The 20,444-nt window shown below is 38.4% G+C and overlaps 1 pseudogene; it reads right to left on the bottom strand.

Moving 5' to 3' along the window:
• Positions 1 to 6,640: 6,640 nt before the first annotated feature.
• The window catches only part of LOC144284181 (casein kinase II subunit beta-like), a 46,545-nt pseudogene continuing 32,741 nt past the window's right edge, over positions 6,641 to 20,444 (bottom strand).

Raw genomic sequence — 20,444 nt, 5'->3', positions numbered from 1 at the left:
CCCCCACCCCCCGCCCTCCTCCCCTCCCACCACCCCTAGTTCGTTTCCCAGAGTTAGGAGTCTTTATGTTCTGTCGGGGGATGGAGAACTATTGATCACATCAATGAACATAAAAAAAAAAAAAAAAAACAGACAAGCCATACTTCTATCAGACAACCCAGATTTTATTTTTTTTAATTTATTTTTTATTGGTGTTCAATTTACTAACATACAGAATAACCCCCAGTGCCCGTCACCCATTCACTCCCACCCCCCGCCCTCCTCCCCTTCCACCACCCCTAGTTCGTTTCCCAGAGTTAGCAGTCCTTATGTTCTGTCTCCCTTTCTGATATTTCCCACACATTTCTTCCCCCTTCCCTTATATTCCCTGTCACTATTATTTATATTCCCCAAATGAATGAGAACATATAATGTTTGTCCTTCTCCGACTGGCTTACTTCACTCAGCATAATACCCTCCATTTCCATCCACGTTGAAGCAAATGGTGGGTATTTGTCATTTCTAATAGCTGAGTAATATTCCATTGTATACATAAACCACATCTTCTTTATCCATTCATCTTTCGTTGGACACCGAGGCTCCCTCCACAGTTTGGCTATCATGGCCATTGCTGCTATAAACATCGGGGTGCAGGTGTCCCGGCGTTTCATTGCATTTGTATCTTTGGGGTAAATCCCCAACAGTGCAATTGCTGGGTCGTAGGGCAGGTCTATTTTTAACTCTTTGAGGAAACTCCACACAGTTTTCCAGAGTGGCTGCACCAGTTCACATTCCCACCAACAGTGTGAGAGGGTTCCCTTTTCTCCGCATCCTCTCCAACATTTGTTGTGTCCTGCCTTGTTAATTTTCCCCATTCTCACTGGTGTGAGGTGGTATCTCATTGTGGTTTTGATTTGTATTTCCCTGATGGCAAGTGATGCAGAGCATTTTCTCATGTGCATGTTGGCCATGTCTATGTCTTCCTCTGTGAGATTTCTGTTCATGTCTTTTGCCCATTTCATGATTGGATTGTTTGTTTCTTTGGTACAACCCAGATTTTAAACCAAAGAATGTAACACTAGCTGAAAGGGGGCATTATATCATAATTAGGGGTCTATCCATCAAGAAGATAATTGTAAATATTTATGGCCCCAACTTGGAAGTACTCAAATATATAAATTGGTTAATGATAAACATAAAGAAACTCATGGATAATAATACAATAATAGTAGAGAATGTTAACTTCCCACTTATAACAATGCACAGAATCATCTAAGCAAAAAAATCAACAAGGAAACAAAGGCTTTGAGTGACACACTGGACCTGATGGACTTAAGACATACATTCAGAACATTTCATCACAAAGGGGCAGAACACACATCCTATTCAAGTGCACATTGAACATCCTCCAGAATAGATCACACACTGGGTCACAGATGAGGCCTCAACAAATACAAAAAGATTGAGACCATACCATTCATTTTTTTCAGCCTACAATTTTATGAAACATGAAAAGGTTTCACAAAATTTGTGAACCACAAGAAAAAATTTGGAAAGATCATCAATACAGGGAGGTTAAAGAACATCTTACTAAAGAATGACTGAGTCAACCAGAAAATTAAACAAGAAACTTTTAAAAATAATACATGGAAACAAAAGAAAATGAATACATGATAGTCCAAAGTCTTTGGGATAACAGCAAAGTGATCATAAGAGACCTATATACTGGCCTATCTCGAGAAACAAGAAAAATCTCAAATATATGACCTAACCTTATACCTAAAGGAGCTAGAAAAAGAACAGCAAATGAAGCCTAAAGCCAGTAGAAGGGAAACAATAAAGATTAGAACAGAAATAAGTGGCATAGAAACCAACCAACCAAACAAACAAACAAACAAACAAACAAACTATAGAACAGATTGATGAACTAGGAGCTGATTATTTGAAAGAATTAATAAAATTGATAAGCTCCTAGCCAGACTTATCAAAAAGAAAAGAGAAGGATACAAAATCAGGAATGAGAGAGATCACAACCAACATTGCAGAAATATAAACAATTATAAAAGAATGTTAGAAAAACTGTATGATGATCCAAACTGGGCAATGTGGAAGAAATGAATAAATTCCTAGAAACATATAAACTAGCAAAACTGAACAGAAGAAATAGAAAATATAGGAATAAAGGGGAAAGGAGAAAAAATGAGTGGGAAATATCAGAAAGGGAGACAGAACATGAGAGACTCCTAACTCTGGGAAACGAACTAGGGGTGGTGGAAGGGGAGGTGGGCGGGGGGTGGGGTGACTGGGTTATGGGCACTGAGGGGGGCACTTGATGGGATGAGGACTGGGTGTTATTCTATATGTTGGCAAATTGAACACCAATAAAAAATAAATTTATAAAAAAAATTTTTAAAAAAAGAAAATTTGAACAGACTCATAATCAGCAAAGAAATTACAACAGGAATAAAAAGTTTCCCAAAAAACAAAAGTCCAAGGCCTGATGGCTTCCCAGGGGAATTTAATCAATTTAAAGAATGCCTATTCTTCTCAAGCTGTTCCAAAAAATAGAAATGGGAAGAAAACTCTCAAACTCATTCTATGAAGCCAACATTACCTTAATTCCAAAATCAGACAAAGACTCCAATAAAAGGAAAATTATAGGCCAATATCCCTTATGAACATGAACGAAACAATTCTCAACAAAATACTAACAAATGAAATCTAACAATACATTAAAAGAATTATTCACCATGATCAAGTAGGATTTATTCCTGGGCTCTAAGAACGGCTCAATATTCACAAATCAATCAAGATGATACACCTCATTAATAAAAGAATGAACAAGTACCATATGATCCTCTCAACAAATACAGAAAAAGCATTTGACAAAGTACAACAACCTTTCTTGATTAAAAAAAAAAAAATCATCCACAAAATTGGGATATAGGGAACATACCTCAACATCATAGAGGCCAGGCTTAAAAGACCCATAACTAATATCATCCTCAATGGGGAAAAACTAAGAGCTTTTCCTCCAGGGTCAGGAACAACAGTGTGGAGGCCAAGAAAAATCAAGGCCATTCCACCTCAAGTTTAGCATTAGCAAAAGTACAGCCATCTTAGGCCCCAGTGAATAAGAGCTGAAATTTGTATTACTTCAGTTACAGGAAGAAAACAGCTAAGAACAGAGCCCAAGCCAAGGGCAGGAAGCCTCCATTAGAATAAGAATAGAGCTCAATGCCCTTGAAAGCCCCATATCAAAATGTAAACAGAACTTGAGAAATCCCTCCACCCCTTCTGAAAAATCTCCTAGACCAACCTATAAAAAACTGAGCTGAAACCCACCTCAGGGTCCAAGTCTCTGCTCCGCTGTGTCGGGTATACTTGGACCCAAGCTCGAGCTTGCAAATAAACCCTGGTGCGCTTGCATCCGTTTTGGCTCCTTGGTGGTTTCTCGTATTTGCAATCTTGGGCACAAACACAGGGATGTTAACTCTTACCATTATTATTTAACATAACACTGGAAGTCCATATCTTCAGCAATCACACAACAAAAAGAAATAAAAGGCATCTGAATTGGCAAGGAATAAGTCAAACTTTCACTATTTGCAGATAACATGATATTCTAAAAACAAACAAAAAAAAGCACATGATATTCTATGTAGAAAACCTGAAAAGACTTGTGGAGGCCGAGAAAAATTAAGGCCATCCCACCTAAAGTTTAGCATTAGCACAAGTACAGCATCGTAGGATCATCGCACGTTCATCGTAGGATGAACGTAGCATCGTTCATCCCATAAAGCTGAACTTTATGGGAAAAACTGTACAATGTCCTCAATGTCCTCGGCAGGTAATCCCATATCAGAAAGACAAGAGAGCCCACACCCCTGGTAGAAAGTCCCATATTAGAATGAGAACAGAGCTCAATGCCCTTAAAAGCCCCATATCAAAATGTAAACAGAACTTAGAAATTCCTCCACCCCTTCTGAAAATCCCCTAGACCAGCCTATAAAAAAACCAGCTGTAACCCACTTCGGGGTCCAAGTCCCTGCTCCGCTGTGTCGGGTATACTTGGACCCAAGCTCGAGCTTGTAAATAAACCCTCGTGTGTTTGCATCAGTGTCGGCTCCTCGGCTCCTCGGGGGTTTCTCGGATTCGCAATCTTGGGCACAACAGACTCCACCAAAAAACTGCTAGACCTGTTATACAAATTCAGGGAAGTCACAAAAAACAAAATCAACACACAGAAATCTGTTGCATTTCTATATACTAATAATGAAGAAGCAGAAAGAGAAATCAAGGAATTTATCCTACTTACAATTGCACCAAAACCAATAAGATATCTAGGAATAAACCTAACCAAAGAGGTAAGAGATCTGTACTCTGAAAACTATAGAAATTTATGAAAGAAATTAAAAAGAACACAAAGTAGGAAAATATTTCATGCTCATGGATTGGAAGAACAAATATTATTAAAATATCTATACTACCCAAAGGCAATCTACACATTTCATGCAATCCTTATAAAAATACCATCAACATTTTTCACAGAGCTAGAACAAAAAAAAAATCTTAAAATTTGTATGGAATCGCAAAAGACTCTGAGTAGCCAAAGCAATCTTTTTTATTTCATTTTACTTAAATTCAATTAATTAACATATAGTGTATTCTTAGTTTCAGAGGTAGAGTTCAGTGATTCATCAGGTGGGTACAATACCCAGTGCTCATTACATCAAGTGCCCTCCTTAATTCCTATCATCGATACCCCACCCCCCCACCCCCTCCAGCAACTTTCAGTTTGTTTACTATAATTAAGATTCTCTTATGGTTTTTGTCTTGCTCTCTGTTTTTACCTTATTTTATTTTTTTCTTCACTTCCCCTATGATCCTGTTTCTTAAATTCCACATTTAAGTGAAATCATATGATAATTATCTTTCTCTGTTTGACTTCTATCACTTAGCATAATAACCTCTAGTTCCATCCATTTCGTTGAAAATAAATGGTAAGATATCATTCTTTTAGATTAGCCAAAGCAATCCTGAAAAAGAAAAGAAAAGCTGGAGGCATCACAATTCCAGACTTCATGTTACATTATTACAAAGTTGTAGTCATCAAGACAGTATGGTACTGAGACATCTGGATGACTCAGTGGTTAAGCATCTGCCTTTAGCTCAGGTTGTGATCCGAGGGTCCTGGGATCAAGTTGGGCATCTGCCTATGTCTCTGCCTCTCTCTGTGTGTCTCTCATGAATAAATAAATAAAACTTAAATAAATAAATAAATAAATAAATAAATAAATAAATAAATAAATAAAATAAAATAAAATAAATAAGACAGGATGGTACTGGCACAAAAACAGACACATAGATTAACAGAACAGAATAGAAAACCCAGAAATGGACCCTCAACTGTATAGTCAACTAATCTTCAACAAGGCAGGAAGGAATATCCAATGGAAAAAAGACAGTCTCTCCAACAAATGGTATTGGGAAAACTGGATAGTAACATGCAGATGAATGAAACTGGACCACTTTCTTACACCATACACAAAAATAAATTCAAAATTGATGAACAACCTAAATGTGAGATAGGAACCATCATAATCCTAGAGGAGAAATAGGCAGCAACCTTTTTGACCTTGGCTATAAAAACTTTTTACTAGACATGTTGCTGGAGGAAAGGGAAACAAAAGCAAAAAGGAACTATTGGGACTTCATCAACATAAAAATCTTCTGCACAGCGAAGGAAACAATCAGCAAAACTAAAAGACAGCTTACAGAATGGGAGAAGATATTTGCAAATCACATACCTGATAAAAAGTTAGTATCCAAAAACTTCAAAGAACTTATTAAACTCAACACCCAAGAAACAAATAATCCACTCAAGATTTTGGCAGAAGATACGAATAGACATTTTACCAAGGAAGATGCAGATGACTGACACATGAAAAGATGCTCAATATCACTCTTCATCAGAGAAATGCAAATAAAAACTACAGTGAGATATCACCTCATACCAGTCAGAATGGCTAAAATTAACAACACAGGAAACAACTGATGCTGGTCAGGATGCAGAGAGAGGGGAACCCGCTTACACTGTTGGTGGAAATGCAAACTGATGCAGCCACTCTGGAAAACAGTATGTAAATTCCTTTAAAAAGTTAAAAACAGGGATCCCTGGGTGGCGCAGCGGTTTAGCGCCTGCCTTTGGCCCAGGGCTCGATCCTGGAGACCTGGGATCGAATCCCACGTCGGGCTCCGGGTGCATGGAGCCTGCTTCTCCCTCTGCCTGTGTCTCTGCCCCTCTCTCTCTCTCTCTCTCTGTGACTATCATAAATAAATAAAAATTTAAAAAAATTAAAAAAAAAAAAAGTTAAAAACAGACCAGTAATTGCACTACTAGGTGTTTATCTGAAGGAAACAAAAATACTGATCAAAGGGCACATGCACCTTGATGTTTATAGCAACATTATCAACAATAGCCAAATCATAGAAAAAGCCTAATGAATTAATAAAGATGTGATACATATATATATTCATATATATGAATATTAGCTATCAAAAAAATAAATGAAGATGTGAGATATATATTCATATATTTATTAATTCATATACTTAATAATAATTTTAATAATTTTTTGCCTTTAATTTTAATTTAACCTTTTTGCCATTTCTTCCACTTTATTTCATATTCCCACCACAATAATGACTCCTTTAATTTAAACTAAAAACCATAGAAGGTTCCTGAAAGGGTGGCAGCAAAGGATTGGAGATGTCAAAGCCTGAGGGACAGGTAGGGTGGGGAATCAGCGAATAGTCTTGACTGGGCTCTTGAAGTTGCTGGTGGCTTGGAGCTGCAGCTGGTAGGCCTTTGGATGGCTCTTGAAACCATAGAGCCTGGGCACAAACTGGTTCGCGGGCCGCTTGGGCTGGTACTCGGGGTGCACCATGAAGAGCATGTGAGGGAAACCGGTGCCGAAGTAGGCGCCATCCGTGTGATGGTGCCTCGATGACTTGGGTGTGTACATGTCCATGCACTTGGGGCAGTAGAGCTTCACCATGGCCTCACCTGGGATGTCCGAAAGGCTGATGGAAGCATTGGATGGTTCTCACAGTACACACGGGGACAGTAGCCAAAGTCTGCCTGCTGGTACTTTTCCAACATCTGGGCGATGCCACGTTGGTGAGGATATAGCAGGCGTGGATCAATCCATAAAGCATCTGGGCTGCCTGCTCAATCAGGTCGCTCTGGTTGGGGTTGTCTCCCAACTCTTCATCAGGCTCCAGGTCCAAAATCATGTCTAGAGCTTGTCGAGTTTGTCGTTCCACTGTCAAAAAGAATAAAATCTTGCCATTTGCAGTGATGTAGATGGAGCTAGAATGTATTATACTAAGTGAAACTTGTCAGAGAAAGACAAATACCATATAATTTCACTCATATGTGAAATTTAAGAAACAAAACAGATAGGGGAGAGAAAAAAAGGAAGAGAAAGTGGCAAATCATAAAAGAGACTCCTAACTATATATAACAAACTAAGGGTTGCTGGAAGGGAAGTGAGTGGGAGGATGGGGTAAGTGGGTGCTGGGTATTAAGGATAGAACTGGAGGGTATTATGCTGAGTGAAGTAAGTCAATCGGAGAAGGACAAACATTATATGGTCTCATTCATACAGGGAGTATAAAAAAAATAGTGAAAGGGAATATAGTAGAAAGGAGAGAAAATGAGTGCGAAATATCAGGGAGGGTGACAGAACATGGGAGACTCAACTCTGGGAAACAAACAAGGGGTAGTGGAAAGAGAGGTGGGCGGGGGGATGGGGTGACTGGATGATGGGCACTGAGGGGGGCACTTGACAGGATGAGCACTGGGTGTTAAAATATATGTTGGCAAATCAAACTCTAATAAAAATACATACAAAAAAATAAGGATGCTGTGATGAGCATGGGTGTTATATGTAAATGATGAATCACTTAATTCTACTCCTGAAATTAATATTACACTATATGTTAACTAACTAGAATTTAAATTTAAAAAAAAAACTAAAAATAAATAAATAAGAAAACATTAAAAAATAATTCTGGACTAGAAACACATGGTAATTTTTTTCTCTTTCTTTTAATTACTAAACTTTTATTTTTTACTTTAGTTATTGGGTGTCAAATGTGTTGTTGCTATAAATGATCTAATCTTTTCAAAAAGTATGTGGGGTGTAAATTATATATAAAAATAAAGACTATGATTGTACCTAAAAAGAGAGTGAAAGAGAGAAAGATTAGGCAACCTGGCATTAGTGTAGACCATGAGTGAACCGATCACACAAAGCCTTTTATTTTTTTTTTTTTTTTTTTTTTTATTGGTGTTCAATTTACTAACATACAGAATAACACCCAGTGCCCGTCACCCATTCACTCCCACCCCCTGCCCTCCTCCCCTTCTACCACCCCTAGTTCGTTTCCCAGAGTTAGCAGTCTTTATGTTCTGTCTCCCTTTCTGATATTTCCCACACATTTCTTCTCCCTTCCCTTATTTTCCCTTTCACTATTATTTATATTCCCCAAATGAATGAGAACATATAATGTTTGTCCTTCTCCGACTGACTTACTTCACTCAGCATAATACCCTCCAGTTCCATCCACGTTGAAGCAAATGGTGGGTATTTGTCATTTCTAATAGCTGAGTAATATTCCATTGTATACATAAACCACATCTTCTTTATCCATTCATCTTTCGTTGGACACCGAGGCTCCTTCCACAGTTTGGCTATAGTGGCCATTGCTGCTAGAAACATCGGGGTGCAGGTGTCCCGGCGTTTCATTGCAACACAAAGCCTTTTAAAACTATCTCATGGGTTTACCAAAAGACTCCACCCCAAGATTCCTAGAACTCATACAGCAATTTGGCAGTGTGGCAAGATACAAAATCAATGCCCAGAAGTCAGCGGTATTTCTGTACACTAACAATGAGACTGAAGAAAGAGAAATTAAGGAGTCAATCCCATTTACAATTGCACACAAAAGCATAAGATACCTAGGAAGAAACTTAACCAAAGAGGTAAAGGATCTATACCCTAAAAACTACAGAACACTTCTGAGAGAAATTGAGGAGGACACAAAGAGATGGAAAAATATTCCATGCTCATGGATTGGCAGAATTAATATTGTGAAAATGTCAATGCTCCCCAGGGCAATTTACACATTTAATGCAATCCCTATCAAAATACCATGGGCTTTCTTCAGAGAGTTGGAACAAATCATCTGAAGATTTGTGTGGAATCAGAAAAGACCCCAAATAGCCAGGACAATATTGAAAAAAGAAAACCAGAGTTGGGGGCATCACAGTGCCAGATTTCAAGTTGTACTACAGAGCTCTAATCATCAAGACAGTGTGGTCCTGGCACAAAAACAGGTACATAGATCAATGGAACAAAATAGAGAACCCAGAAATGGATCCTCGGCTCTATGATCAACTAATATTCGACAAAGCTATACAGGAAAAAGGAAAGTCTCCTTAATAAATGGTGCTGGGAAAATGGAACATCCACATGCAGAGAAGAATGAAACTAGACCATTCTCTTACACTAGACACCGAGATAAACTCAAAACGGATGAAAGATCTAAATGTGAGACAACAATCCATCAAAATCCTAGAGGAGAACACAGGCAACACACTTTTTGAACTTGGCCACAGCAACTTCTTACAAGTTACACCTATGAAGGCAAGGGAAACAAAAGCAAAAGTTAATTATTGGGACTTCATCAAGATAAGAAGCTTTTGCACAGCAAAAGAAACAGTCAACAAAACTAAAAGACAACCTACAAAATGGGAGAAGATATTTGCAAATGACCTATCAGATAAGGGCTAGTATCCAAGATCTATAAAGAACTTATTAAACTCAATAGCAAAGAAAAAAACAATCCAATCATGAAATGGGCAAAAGACATGAACAGAAATCTCAGAGGAAGACATACACATGGCCAACAAGCACATGAGAAAATGCTCCACATCACTTGCCATCAGGAACATACAAATCAAAACCACAATGAGATACCACCTCACACCAGTGAGAATGGGGAAAATTAACAAGGCAGGAAACCACAAATGTTGGAGAGGATGTGGAGAAAGGGGAACACTCTTACACTGTTGGTGGGAATGTGAACTGGTGCAGCCACTCTGGAAAACTGTGTGGAGGTTCCTCAAAGAATTAACAATAGATCTTCCCTATGACCCAGCAATTGCACTACTGGGGATTTACCCCAAAGATACAGATGCAGTGAAACGCTGGGACACCTGCACCCCGATGTTTATAGCAGCAATGTCCACAGTAGCCAAACTGTGGAAGGAGCCTTGGTGTCCATCGAAAGATGCATGGATAAAGAAGCTGTGGTCTATGTATACAATGGAATATTACTCAGCCATTAGAAATGACAAACAGGGACAGCCTGGGTGGCTCAGTGGTTTAGTGCTGCCTTCAACCTGGGGCCTGATCCTGGAGACCAGGAATTGAGTCCCATGTCGGGCTTCCTGCATGTAGCCTGCTTCTCCCTCTGCCTGTGTCTCTGCCTCTCTCTCTCTCTCTCTCTCTCTGTCTCTGTCTCTCATGAATAAATAAATAAAATCTGTAAAAAAAATAAAGAAAGAAAAGAAATGACAAATACCCACCATTTGCTTCAACGTGGATGGACTGGAGGGTATTATGCTGAGTGAAGTAAGTCAATCGGAGGAGGACAAACATTATATGGTCTCATTCATTTGGGGAATATAAATAATAGTGAAAGGGAATAGAGGGGAAGGGAGAAGAAATGGGTAGGAAATATCAGAAAGGGAGACAGAACATGAAGACTCCTAACTCTGGGAAACGAACTAGGGGTGGTGGAAGGGGAGGAGGGCGGGGGTGGGGGTGAATGGGTGATGGGCACCCAGGGGGGCACTTGATGGGATGAGCACTGGATGTTTTTCTGTATGTTGGCAAATTGAACACCAATAAAAAATAAATTTATTATTAAAAAAAGAACATTGTATGGTTTCATTCATATGGGGAATATAAAAAATAGTGAAAGGGATTATAGGGGAAAGGAGAGAAAATGAGTGGGAAATATCAGAGAGGGAGACAGAACATGAGAGATTCCTAACTCTGGGAAACAAACCAGGGGTAGTAGAAGGGAGGTGGACAGGGGGTTGGGGTAACTGCAAGACTGGCACTGAGGGGGGCACTTGATGGGATGAGCACTGGGTGTTATACTATATGTTGGCAAATCGCACTCCAATAAAAATATACAAAAAAAAACAAAACTCTCTCATGGGTTTAAATGTGCCTAAAAATTTCATAAGGGAAGAATACAGACAGAATTCCTGATCAAAAAATAAAATAAAAAATAAAAAATCCTAGTCATAGAAAATCTCCAAAATATGTTTTACTTCAGGAATGGCAACATTAGGAGGTCTGTGGACCAACACCCCAGTGAAACTGGCAAAAATTCTTTTAAAAACAACCATATAGAAAACATCTGCAATTGTGCTAGGGTCATGCAGCAAGAGACTATTTATTCATGAAAAGCTACCAAAGATGGACCAAATCTACTAATCTACTAAAACCATAAGAATAGCAAATGTCTTCAACATTTGATCTGCAGCATACTTGCTTCCCCCATCCCAAGTTCAGCATGATAGAGACGTTCTTTATAGATCTTGGAAAATAGCCCTTTATCTGATATGTCATTTGCAAATATCGTCTCCCATTCTGTAGGTTGTCTTTGAGTTTTGTTGACTGTATCCTTTGCTGTGCAAAAGCTTCTTATCTTGATGAAGTCCCAATGGTTCATTTTTGCTTTTGTTTCTCTTGCCTTCCTGGACGTCTTGCAAGAAGTTACTGTGGCCGAGCTCAAAAAGGGTGTTGCCTGTGTTCTCCTCTAGGATTTTGATGTAATCTTGTCTCACATTTAGATCTTTCATCCATTTTGAGTTTATCTTTGTGTGAAAGAGAGTTTCATTCTTGTGTATGGTCAAAGAGAGTTTCATTCTTCTGCATGTGGATTTCCAATTTTCCCAGCACCATTTATTGAAGAGACTGTCTTTTTTCCAGTGGATAGTTTTTCCTCCTTTATCAAATATTAGTTGACCATAAAGTTGAGGGTCCACTTCTGGACTCTATTCAAGGTTGGTGTGACCAGAATACAGGGTTTCTATTACCGTCAAGGACCCAGTGGAGGGCTATGGTATCTTTCTGGGAGGGGCTTCTACCAGCATTTCTCATTCCCCATAGTCATATATTACCAGGACTAAATTTCAGGCAGATGCAGCCTTTGACCTAGCTACTAGTGTCTACCTAGTGTCTACCTAGTGTCTACTCATGCACCAACAATATCAAGAGTAACATTATATAAACAATCCAATCAAAAGGCAGAGATTTTCATAGTGGAGTAATAAAAATACATCCAAGTATCTGTTGTCTAAAGGAGAAACGCATCAAGTTCAAATATACAAATTGAAAGTAAAGGACAGAAAAATATTTTTATGTAAATAGCAACCATAAGTAAGCTGGAGCTATCCTAATACCAGACAAAAGATACTTAAATTTTTTTTAAGTTATATATACACATGTATACTATGGAATATTACTCAGCCATTAGAAATGACAAATACCCACCATTTGCTTCAACGTGGATGGAACTGGAGGGTATTATGCTGAGTGAAGTAAGTCAATCGGAGAAGGACAAACATTATATGTTCTCATTCATTTGGGGAATATAAATAATAGTGAAAGGGAATATAAGGGAAGGGAGAAGAAATGTGTGGGAAATATCAGAAAGGGAGACAGAACATAAAGACTTCTAACTCTGGGAAACGAACTAGGGGTGGTGGAAGGGGAGGAGGGCGGGGGGTGGGGGTGAATGGGTGACGGGCACTGAGGGGGGCACTTGACGGGATGAGCACTGGGTGTTATTCTGTATGTTGGCAAATTGAACACCAATAAAAAACAAATTTATTATTAAAAAATAAAACAAGAAAAAAATATAAAGATGAATTAAAATACTTAATGATTCAAAAATTAGTAATATACTTCTAAAGTAACTTTTGAATCAATCCAGTCATTCCATTCCCTAAGTATATATGCTAAAGAAACAAATGCATGTTCATCAGAAATATGTTCATAACAGTTTGTGTATAATAACCTTAAACAAGAAATAAACCAAATTGCCACCAGTAAAAGAGTAAGTAAATCATGATATATTCATATGATGGAATTCCAAACAACAATAAAAAAGAATGAAATATTGTTAAACAGGACATGTATGACTCCTACAGATATTAAAAGTCAAGAAAGTCTGACACATAGAGTACATGCTGGATGATTCTGTTTATACAAATGTAAAACTTGTCTCTGATAATGCAAATCAATCTAGTGGTTATCTCTTGGAAGTGGTATATGATGTGAAGGGGCACAAGAGAACTCTGGGGTGATGTAAATGTTTTATATGTTGATGGTGGTTACACAGACATATGGATATGTAAAATTCATCTAGAGGTATTAAAATTTGTGCATCTTAGAGTGTATAAGTTAGGCCTTGTTAAAGAAATATTTAAAATAAAGGAACTGAAATAATTCAGTGCCTATAAAAATAAAAAAATGAAATACTTCAAAAACAATTAGGACAAGATCAAATTTATAGCTTTGTATTCTTTCTTTGTTAAGGGGTAATAACTATAAATAAAGGAATTTAATATTGATCTTCAAATGTTGTAAAATGATAAAATAAGAAAAAATTATCAGAGGTAAAAGTTAATAATGATAAAAAGAAATAAAAAGTAAAGGTATAAAAAAAAAACCACAATGAGATTTCAATTCACACTCATTGGAACAGTTATTATCAAGAAAACAAGAGATAGGGGGACACCTGGGTGGCTCAGTGGTTGGGCATCTGCCTTCAGCTCAGGAGGTGATCCCGGAGACCTGAGATCATGTCCCACATCAGGCTCCTTGCATGGAGCCTGCTTCTCCCTCTGCCTGTGTCCCTGCCTCTGTGTCTCTCATGAATAAATAAATACAATCTTTAAAGAAAAAAAAGGAAAAGGAAACAAGAAATAACAAGTGCTGGCAAGTATGTGAAGAAAAGGGAACTCCTATACTGTTGGTGGAAATGTAAATTGGTTCAACCACTATGAAAAACAGTATGGAGTTTCCTCAAATGATTAAAAATACACCCACCGTATAATCCAGCAATTCCATTATGGGTCTATACGCAAAGGAAATAAAAACAAGATATTGAATAAATATATAAATTACCCTGTTTATTGGAGCACTATTCACGATAGCCAAGATATAGAAGCAATTTAAGTGTCTAACAACAGATAAATGGATAAAGCAGAGGTTTGAATGTGTGTATGTTCAAATAGTATTTGAAATATTATTTAGCAATGATAAAGAAGGATAGATAACCTGCCATTTGCAACAGGGACAGACCTGAAGAGTGTTATGCTAACTGAAATAAGTCAGAGAGACAAAGACAAGTACTGTATGATATCACTCACATGTGGAATTTTAAAAAGACAAACTTAATTTAAAAAAAAAAAAAAGCCAAACTTGTAAAAATAGAAAATAAAATAATGATTACCAGGGAAGAAGGGTGGGGAGACAGGATAGATACTGTTTAAGGGTAAAAATCTACAAGTAGTAAATAACATTAGAAATATAATCCACAATACCATGAATGTAGACAACAATATTATATTATGATCATCCAACTTGCTAAGATACTAGACCTTAATTATTCCAACTACTAAAAAGAAAGGATAATTATGTAATGTGAGGGGATGGTAATTATCACTACAATGGTCATCATACAATAATATGTAAATGTAACTTATTGTACACCTTAAACTTACACAAGGTTACATATCAATATATTTCAATTAAAATAAATGAGTATCCCAGTTATGTCAGGTGCTAGCTGTGTGACTTAAGGGCTTTGTACCTCAGGCACCTGCTCAGGGGTAGATATGAAGATTAAATGAGGAAATACACAAAGAGCACTTAGACTGAGCTCAACAGTGAGGGATATGTACATGTTTGTACTAATTTGTACTGCTTTCTCAAAGTTAGTCAAGACACACTATATTGATTTCATGACCCAGTAACAAGTCAAACCCAGCAGTTAAGAAACATAGCTATGCTATAACCTAGACTGTATCCTTCAGATCACAAGCCACACAGCACTCAAAAGGCAAAGTGCCTATAGCCTGTATCAGCAGGCTCTCCAAGCCAGCAGCTGGCACAGCAGGAGCCTGATGCACAGACAGTGATGCCATGATGTCTGCACCCCCACCATAGTACTCTCACCAGGACACCTTAAGAACTGCTGTATCTAAGTGCTTGCCCACAAGGAGTCTGTTCTAGAATGGAAAAGATGCATCCATGAGAAATATGTTGCTCCTATGACAACATAAAAGGGGTTATGTTGATGGTAAGATTTCCTTCTTCTGCCAATTATGGCCAGAGACAGGGAATTGGGAGCCTGTTGCCAGGGGAGAAGAGGTCTGCTGAAATGCTCCCCCTTTCTTTCTAAGAAGAGTGCCTAAACACAATGGGAAAAGAGGGCCATCCTGCAAAGATTCCCTGATCAAACTCCAGCCAGGTTATTCTGAGCCCTCTTCTGGACTGACCTCAGCCCTGGCCTATAAAGACTTGAACAAAACATGAACATAATCCCTAAAAATTCAAGCCTGTATTGCTAGAATAACCCCAAGCCCCTTAAAATGCCTTCCTGAGAAAACTTAAGGCTGCAAAGGAGTTGATGGTTTGTGGCAGTCAGCCAGCCTGAAGCTAGGGCCACTATCCCCTCACCTCTATGGGAGAAGCCTTTGCCACATGCACTAGTTAGCAAACTCAGGTGGCTTTAATGTGGATCAATGCCCTCTTCCCTATTTGTGTAAGTTTTCACTTCCCTGACTCTGTTCAAGTCCCCCATTTCCCCTCTGTACTCCTTCAATTCTGTTTTCAAAATGCCCAGTCACCTCTGCACAAATCAAACTTGAGTTCAGTTCATACCGGACTATTCCCTATTGCAATAGAATATTACTGATTGAAATCTGTCCTTACCACTTTAACCAATATCCAGTTTTCTTTAATTTTGACATCCCTACCTCCTGGGAATCAAATCAGGGCCCTTGCTAATTGCAATAAAATACTAGGAAGGTTCTAGGGCATTTAACTCTGCTACCAGATCAGGTTTCCATATCATATTGATCAGGCCCTTGAATACACAATGCTGGCCAGGAGAACACAGCTGGGGGAAAAACATTGTAAAACAAACAATGAGAACAGCGTGGATTTTAAAAGTCTTACTGAAATGCATCTAGTGGAGATCACCTATAGAAAATGATCCCAGAAATGAACAAGGGGTAATGGAAGGGGAGGTGGGCAGGGAGATGGGGTGACTGGGTGATAGGCACGGAGGAGGCACTTGGTGGGATGAGCACTGGGTGTTATACTATATGTTGGAAAATCTAACTCCAATAAAAAAAATATAGAAGCAAGCAAGCAAGAAAGAAAATGATCCCAGGACTATAGCTATTACATAGGATGCTCTTTCTGCTTTAAAAGGTCTGTAAGATTATAGTACGATGGGGAAGAGCAAGAATAGTGGAATTCCTAAGAACTGAGAGAGGCAAACCCTATGAAAAAGTAAACAGTTGTCAATCACTTGCATTAGAACAGTCGGAAGTGCTGCTGTCTCCATGCTGGTGAGCTTTGTAATCCTGGAAAATGCTGTGTGCCTTCTTGGTGCACTAAAAGATTAAAGTATTTCATGAGAAGCTGATACATCCAGGCATTAATTCTAATTCAATATTTAGAGGTGCTTCGTTAATTTTACAATTGGAAAAAATATTCCATGCTCGTGGACTGGAAGAATTAATATTGTGAAAATGTCAATGTTACCCAGGGCAATTTACACATTTAATGCAATCCCTATCAAAATACTATGGATTTTCTTCAGAGAGTTGGAACAAATCATCTTAAGATTTGTGCGGAATCAGAAAAGACCCCGAATAGCCAGGGGAATATTAAAAAAGAAAATCATATCTGGGGGCATCACAATGCCAGATTTCAAGTTGTACTACAGAGCTGTGATCATTAAGACAGTGTGGTACTGGCACCAAAACAGACACATAGATCAATGGAACAGAATAGAGCATCCAGAAGTGGACCCTCAACTTTATGGTCAACTAATATTTGACAAAGCAGGAAAGAGAAAGAGTATCCACTGGAAGAAAAGACAGTCTCTTCAATAAATGGTGCTGGGAAAATTGGACATCCACATGCAGAATAAAGAAACTGGATCATTCTCTTACACCAGACAACAAGATAAACTCAAAATGGATGAAAGATCTAAATGTGAGACAAGAATCCATCAAAATCCTAGAGGAGAACACAGGCAACACCCTTTTTGAACTTGGCCACAGCAATTTCTTGCAAGATATATCCATGAAGGCAAGAGAAACAAAAGCCAAAATGAATTATTGGGACTTCACCTAGGTAAAAAGCTTCTGCACGGCAAAAGAAAGAGTCAACAAAACTAAAAGACAACCTACAGAATGGGAGAAGATATTTGCAAATGACCTATCAGATAAAGGATTGGTATCCAAGGTCTATACAGAACTTCTTAAACTCAATAGCAAAGAAAAAAAACAATCCAATCATGAAATGGGCAAAAGACATGAACAGAAATCTCACAGAGGAAGACATACACATGGCCAACAAGCACATGAGAAAATGCTCTGCATCACTGGCCATCAGGGAAATACAAATCAAAACCACAATGAGATACACCGGTGAGAATGGTGAACATTAACAAGACAGGAAACCACAAATGTTGGAGAGGATGTGGAGAAAGGGGAACCCTCCTGCACTGTTGGTGGGAATGTGAACTGGTGCAGCCACTCTGGAAAACTGTGTGGAGGTTCCTCAAAGAGTTAAAAATAGATCTTCCCTATGACCCAGCAATTGCACTGCTGGGGATTTACCCCAAAGATATAGATGCAGTGAAACGCCGGGACACCTGCACCCCGATGTTTCTAGCAGCAATGTCCACAATAGCTAAACTGTGGAAGGAGCCTCAGTGTCCATCGAAAGATGAATGGATAAAGAAGATGTGGTCTATTTATACAATGGAATATTACTCAGCCATTAGAAATGACAAATACCCACCATTTGCTGCGACGTGGATGGAACTGGAGGGTATTATGCTGAGTGAAATAAGTCAATCGGAGAAGGACAAACATTATATGTTCTCATTCATTTGGGGAATATAAATAATAGTGAAAGGGAATAGAGGGGAAGGGAGAAGAAATGGGTAGGAAATATCAGAAAGGGAGACAGAACATGAAGACTCCTAACTCTGGGAAACGAACTAGGGGTGGTGGAAGGGGAGGAGGGCGGGGGGTGGGGGTGACTGGGTGACGGGCACTGAGGGGGGCACTTGACGGGATGAGCACTGGGTGTTACCAATAAAAAATTTATTATTAAAAAAATAAATAAATAAAATAAATAAATAAATACAAATAAAAATTAGTGAAAGGGAATAAAGGGTAAAGGAGAAAAAAAATGAGTGGGAAATATCAGAAAGGGAGACAGAACATGAAGGACTCCTAACTCTGGGAAATGAATTACGGGTGGTGGAAGGGGTGGTGGGCGGGGGATAGGAGTGACTGGGTGACCTGCACGGCGGTGGGCACTTGACGGGATGAGCACTGGGTGTTATTCTATATGTTGGCAAATTGAACACCAATAAAAGATAAATTTATTTTTTTAAAATGTAGGGTTGTTTGTTCCAGCTCTATAAAAAACGCTAATGCGGGCAGCCCGGGTGGCTCAGCGGTTTAGCGCTGCCTTCAGCCCAGGGCCAGATCCTGGAGATTCGGGATCGAGTCCCACATCGGGCTCCCAGTGTGGAGCCTGCTTCTCCCTCAGCCTGTGTCTCTGCCTCTCTCTCTCCCTCTCTGTGTATCTGTCATGAATAAATAAATAAAACCTTTTTAAAAATGCTAATGGTATTTTGATAGAGATTGCACTGAATGTGTAGGTTGCTCTGGGTAGCAATAGACAATTTTGGGGGTAGCATTAACAATATTTGTTCTTCCAATGTATGAGAATGGAATGTTTTTCCTTTTCTTTATGTCTTCCTCAATTTCTTTCATAAGCATCCCATAGTATCCAGAGTACAGATCCTTTACCTCTTTGGTTTATTCCTAGGTGTCTTATGGTTTGGGGGACAATTGTAAGTGGGATCCATTCCTTGATTTCTTTCATCTGTTCATTGATAGTGTATAGAAATGCAGCTGACTTCTGTGCATTGATTTTATATTCTGCGATTTTGCTGAATTCCTACATCAGTTCTAGCAATTTGGGGATGGAATCTTTTGGGTTTTCTATATAAAGTATCATGTCTACAAATAGTGAAAGTTTGACTTCTTTGCCAATTTGGATGCTTTTTATTTCTTTTTGTCTGATTTCTGAGGCTAGGACTTCTAGCACTATGTTGAACAGCAGTGAGAGTGGACATCCCTGTCTTATTCCTGACCCTGGAAGAAAATCTCTGTTTTTCCCTGTTAAGGATGATATTCACTCTGGATTTTTTGTATGGTTTTTAGGATACTGAGGTAAGTTCCTTCTATCTTTATACTGCAGAGAGTTTCAATCAAGAAAGGATGCTGTATTTTGTCAAATGTTTTTCTTCATCAACTGAGAAGGATCATATGGTTCTTATTTTTTCTTTTATTAATGTTGTGTATCACATTGATTTGCAGATGTTGAACCACCCTTGCATCTCAGGAATAAATTCCTCTTGTTCATGGTAAATAATCCTTTTAATGAACTTTTGGATCCAATTTGCTACTATCTTGGTGACAAATTTTGCATCCATATTCATCAGGGATCTTTGGTCTGTAGTTCTTCTTTTTGGTGGGGTCTTTATTTGGTCTTGGGATCAATGCTGGCCTCATAGAATGAGTTTGGAAGTTATTCTTCCATTTCTATTTTTTTGGAACAGTTTCAGAATAGGTACTAATTATTTAAATGTTTGGTGGTATTCCCCTGGGAAGCCGTCTGGCCCTGGACTCTTGTTTGTTAGGAGATCTTTGATATCTGATTAAATTTCTTTGCTGGTTATGGCTCTGTTCAGATTTTCTATTTCTTCCTGTTTCCATTTTAGTAGTTTATATATTTCTAGGAATGCATCCAAATTGCCTAATTTGTTGGAATATAATTGCTCACAATATTCTCTTATAATTGTATTTCTTCAGTGTTGCTTGTGATCTCTTTTTCATTCATGATTTTATTTCTTTGAGTCCTTTCTCTTTTCTCTTTTTAATAAGTCTGGCTAGGGATTCATCGATCTTATTAATTCTTTCAAAGAATCAGCTCTTGATTTCGTTGATCTCTTCTGGGTTTTTTTTTTTTCCCCATATCATT

This window comes from Canis aureus, chromosome 15, assembly GCF_053574225.1.
Source record: "Canis aureus isolate CA01 chromosome 15, VMU_Caureus_v.1.0, whole genome shotgun sequence".
In the NCBI taxonomy this organism is placed as follows: Eukaryota; Metazoa; Chordata; class Mammalia; order Carnivora; family Canidae; genus Canis; species Canis aureus.
Note: the sequence above shows the minus strand (reverse complement) of the source record. Positions and strands in the feature narration are given on the sequence as shown.